Source organism: Apium graveolens, unplaced genomic scaffold (assembly GCF_009905375.1).
Source record: "Apium graveolens cultivar Ventura unplaced genomic scaffold, ASM990537v1 ctg9012, whole genome shotgun sequence".
NCBI classification, from domain to species: Eukaryota; Viridiplantae; Streptophyta; class Magnoliopsida; order Apiales; family Apiaceae; genus Apium; species Apium graveolens.
The window spans coordinates 1-5881 of NW_027421662.1; positions in this window are offsets into that span (position 1 = coordinate 1).

A 5881-nucleotide genomic window follows, 5' to 3' on the forward strand; every position below is an offset into this window, starting at 1 on the left:
GTAACACGGCATACTTGCATATATCTGTGGCTTTCATTCAGATGCTTAAAGCCCTGAGTATGTGATTTGAACAAAATTTACACTCCTTGCTATACAGTGAAGATTTGCTATGGAGTGAAGATTTGCTTACAGTGAAACTTTCTACCCGACCAGTTACCCATGACTTATGGGATGTTTATATTCAGGCCTTGTATCAATTTTCTATGACTTATTAATACCCCTTTTTGTTAAATTTATTTATCTTTACCATACAACTGAATAACATAAATACTTATTACATAATCTTGACCCATATTCTATAAAGTCCTACACATATTTGAAATTGCCATAGGTTTATAAATACTTCTGTAAGGAATGACCTCAGGAAAAATACAATGAAAATGAATCAGTAATATTGGAGTGAAATAGGAGTGCCTTTAATATATAGATGAAGCATGCAATGGTCTCATGTGTCCCAGGTGTAATTATTTACAGGTATTTATGATTTCTGTGGCACCTGGAGATGTGATTATTGCTGCGACAGATGGCTTATTTGACAATTTATTCAATGATGAGGTAACATCTATTGTTGCTTGGGATGAGAGAAGGTCTAAATCCTGATGTTTTATCTCAGAGATTAGCTGCTTCGGCACAACAAAGAGCTCAAGACAAATATAAGCAGACTCCCTTCTCTACAGCAGCCAAGGAAGAAGGATTCAGATACTATGGTGGAAAGCTTGACGACATAACAGTTTTAGTCTCTTATATAAGCAGCTCGGCCAACTAAGAGGTTGGTTTTCCTCATCTTTTTTGCTGACTACAGTTATATTAGCTTATACCTAGTTTTTCTCTTCCAGAAACCACTAGCTGACAACGAACTTGTGTTGAAGTAAATAACTTTCAGGCTCCATTTTCTGTGATGGGGTTCATATCATCTTGAGACATGATATACAACACGCTATCACACTTTTCTAATGTTTAAACTCAGTTATTCTAATTCACATTTTTTTCTAGATGGTCAGTTCTCTTTTTCTATATTACTACCCAGTGTCACATGCCCTCTGATGCTGGATTGAGTCGGTAAACAAGTAGTATGTTGGAGGCTTGGAGCAGTTGTGGATACAATCATGTACTAGCAATTAAACCCCCATAGTTAGAAAACTAGAATATAATCAAAATTATCACATTGTAAAGATTCTATAAAACAAATATTTAGCACAATATATTACAGGTTACAGCCTATACAGCCTGAACCCCCTTAGTTAGAAAACTAGAATATAATCAAAATTTCTCTATAATTGTGAAGCAGGTAAACATTCTATTCCTGAACACGCAACATTAGAAAAATATAATAAAAATAATTTTCTAAAATTGCAAATAAGTAGATAAGAACAATTCATTCAGGAGGCCAAGTAATTATCACAGTTTATATTTGTGCATTAAGTTGAAGTTTAACACAATAAAATTACTCGTATATCTGTGCTTTCATTCAGATGCTTAAAGCCCTGAGTATGTCATGGGTAACTGGTGCACGGGTATATTTGCAGAGCTTTGAGGCTAGTCCTTGACTCAGGTCCTTCTTCAAAAGAAGGATTGACTCTGAATCCTATCACAAGCTTATATTACATCGCTCCATGCAGGTTTAAGGTCATTTCTTTTTTATTATTTTTTTTGGTACTGTGTGTGGACAACTGTCACGAATGTTCTCGTTCCATCATTATATGATCTACTCTGTGATGGGGTGATATTTTCTCCTATTTCATTGTATCCAACTCTGTGATGGGTGATATTCCTGTAAATTGCCTTTTTTTTACTTTTAGAAGAAAGCATTGTTCAGTTCATGAAGCTACCATGTTTCCGTTAGGTAACTTCTGTATTGCAATATTTCTCACTTGCAGCCTGGAATGGAAGTCTCTCAGATTAAGTTCAACTTCTGGATTTTTTCCAATGCCATTTGTGCGCTAGCATTGAACTTCTCAATTTTTTTAGTGATTGGTGTTCTGAAAGATTGGATATTGATTGCTCTTTTAACTGTAAACCTGCTATGCAGGAGAGAGTTTAAGAGATATTACTACTGATTGAAGAAATTTTCAATATACTGGCTACCCGTTTACATGGTCTTACATAAATCTTGTTTATTTCTTTTTGTGTTAGTAGTGTTTAGCACTTGACATGTATATAAGTAGTGTAACACTCGAGAAGTTGCTATAGCATTGAACAGCTAGATGAAGTTCGCATTGAGGCCCTGCAGTTTATTTATAACAAATGTCTATTAGTAACGAGTACATTGCTTTTTTAGAAAATTAGTGATGTAAAACTTTACACAATTTGGTCTATAAATTTCTTACACATCACTTTCAAGTAGGAAAAGTTGATGTCAAAAAAGATAATGTACATCACTTTAAGGTAAAAAACTGATGTCAAAGAAATCCAGGTTCAAGTCTAAATGAAACATAGAAATCAATTTGTTTAAGATAAAACTGATGTCAAGTGACATTATAAACATCACTTTTAACCTAACAAAATTGATGTCAAAAAACGCAATATACATCAGTTTCAGACAAATGACTGATGTGAAAGACTAACATGTTCAAGTCTAAATGATACATAGACATCACTTCATTCTAGAAAAAAACTGATGTCTATACGCTAAATTAGACATCACCTTTCACTAAAGAAACAGATGTTTAATATGCCATTTTACATCACCTCTGTCAAAATTATCGATAATTTTGTGACAAAAAATATAGCTCAATATATGTTTAATATGTTTTAATAGGTGTAATTTAGTTATTAAATATTTTTGTTATAGCATTTTTTGAAAAAATCATCACATAGACATCAGTATTTTTCACTAAAATCGATGTTTTTGTGACAAAAAACATAGCTCATGATGTGTTTAACATGTTTAATTAGGTGTAATTTAGTTATTAAATAATTTATTTATAGCATTTTATGTAAATAATCAACACATAGACATCTGTTTTTAACTAAAATCGATGTCTAATCGAGTATAGACATCGGGTATCCACCGATGTCTAGAATAGACATCACCGACATCAACATCGGTTGTGAAACAACATAGACATCGGTCAAAAAGCGATGTCTATGGACTTTTTTCTTGTAGTGATTGTTTGCTGTGATTTGTTAGATAAATTTGTACAAAAATCTTTTGTATAAGAAATATTAAAATGATTAAAGTTCTAGCAGGGAATGGTCATAAAAATTTACTTCACAATTTAGACCGCATAAGAAATTTTATTTTTATCTAATTTCACTAGACCTCTACTTACGTAAGAAAAACATGTCTCACTTTTCACACTTTATTTTGGTTCTACACATATGTTTCCACACATATGTTTATCAACTAAACATTATTGTGATATTTTCATTCATTTATGCCATGTTATCTCTAATGTATTTAATCAATAATTGTTGACTAGCATAGTATACAATATTTATGAAGTAAATTGTTTAACTGTTCACACTTGTATAATTATCGCCGTAGTTTTTGACTTTTTGAAAAATCATTTCATTTATATAAATTTGCATTAGACTTTGATCAATGTGGCACCACTTCTTTGCAAAATGAGAGGTTTGGTTTGCTCTCTAGGTCATTTACATTGTAAGCCTCACAACCAAGGTACCGTTTAAACATGGGGTTTCGATTATAATAAGGGTTATAGATTTAATTAATACTCTATTCTTCAAAACAAGTGTTGCTTTAATTAGAGCGCACGTACTTTAAGGTGCAAAAAACTATCATATACCCATTTTTTCTTAATTTCATCTTTTAATGAATAAAAAATTAAAATGTAATAATTTTATTAAAAAAGAAAATTGTATAAATAATATGTGGAAGTCACTTTTTTGTACACCATAAAACATGCGCCTAAAGTCCAAGCGACTTATTTTGAGATGAAGGGTTATGTATTTTACAAATTTATGTTGGGTTTCGAGGAATAAACTCGGCGGAAACAATGTTTAAAATTGTAAAAACCAGAAAATCGAAACTCAATGCAGGATCAATGCGAAAAAATGATATTTAATTTGAGGTTAAGATGTTTACCTTAAAAAGTTTTACGGTTTATGTTGTCTAATGGAGTTCCAAGCTTTCAACAATCACCATGTATCCCATCGCGAAATGATCTACGCCTTGAAGGTATCCACACGAATGATAAAACGAAGGATAAGCGTGTTCTAGCACTCATAAATCAGAAGCCGCCTTTTCTCTCTCTCTTTCTGTCTCAAGTTGCTAGGGTTTGTGTTTTTATATTATAAAATGCACAACCCTAGTCGAGGCTTAAAAATATATTATATAGGCAAAAGAAAAAGACTTCTAACCCTAAACTAATTTAGAATTTTAATAAATCCAAAAATCCTAGTTATTATTAATTAAGTCTTGCTTAATCACCCAATAACTCAATTTCGGATTTAATAGTAAACTCAAATTTCTTATTTATTTAATTAATTAAGTCTTACTTAATTAATAATAAATTATTCGAATTACTTACATTTAATTTAAATCCAAATTTAAATTAAATAATCCTCCAATCATTCTTTGTGTGACCCTTTAGGTTATTATTACGTTGGCAATAATTTTAAATCTAATTTAAAATCATAAACAATGAGCGACATCTAGTAATACATCATTGCTACCCAAGTAATAATAATTAAATCGGTGATCGATAAACCTTTCGTGAATAATGTACAATGTAATATAATCCTTTTAACCAAATATTATGGATTAAACTCGAGGCATGTTATGTGTCATCCTCTTCATGGTTTAATCCAAATTTCCTTGATCGATGAGTAGACTATCATTTCAAACCAACATTTGAGCACAGCGCCACGTATTTAATAATCTAGCTCACATAAAAGGCCAATAATATCTCTCCAAAATTATGAGGGTTAAATCTTTTCTAGATCATTCATATTTCTCACACGATTCCTAATATACCCGAAATCCACTTTTATCATTACCTGGTCAAAGTCAACTTTTGATGTAATCAAAGTATATTAATCATAATGATTTCAAGTCGAATGAACATTACATCGTTATCACTATGAGAATTACTTATGACACAACAGACATGTAGAATCTCACATTGGGTCTATCAAACACCATGTATATTTATATCTGCTTGTGTTTTCGACATTAGTACCTTTATACATATGATCAATGAGATGTGATCATCAGTCAACAAACACACTAGTCTCAATGCCTAATTATTATCCCTTAATAATAATACTCGACTAGGGATATTTGGGAATATTGATACTATTCACATAATCTCATTTCTATGTCACGTACTTAGAGATATATAATTTATATCATATTCCAAGGACATTTATTAATCTAATATTTATATCGCAGTAAATTAACACTTAATAAATTATTAAAAGAATAATTGATGGAACATGAACATTAATAATCCAAATATCATAAATAAAACATAAAAGTGTTGTTTCTAGGGCACAAACACTAACAATTTAGTGTAGCGGATCTTGATTATTGAGACTTGTTTTGTACATAGTAGTGTTGGTTCGAGCTTTTCAAACATTGTCGACTCGAATTTCAAGCTCCAAAAATAAGTTTAGTCAAACTCGAACCCGAGTTTAATGGTGTTTACAGTCCAGGTACAAGCCTATAAGTTCTAATTTCTATGTGCATGGGATATGTTTGGCCATTCAACTTTAGGCGTCGTCCAACAACCAAAGGTTATGAAAAAAGGTATACGATGAAAATTAAGAGTTTTATGTAAAAGTTAGAACTCTGAATTGGGAATTATATGGGTAGCGTGTGTAAAAACTATGTGCATTTCTTTCCATGTAAGATCATATGGACCTGTTTGCTTCATAAATTCATCAATTCATCAAATCATCAATTGAATCAATGGCT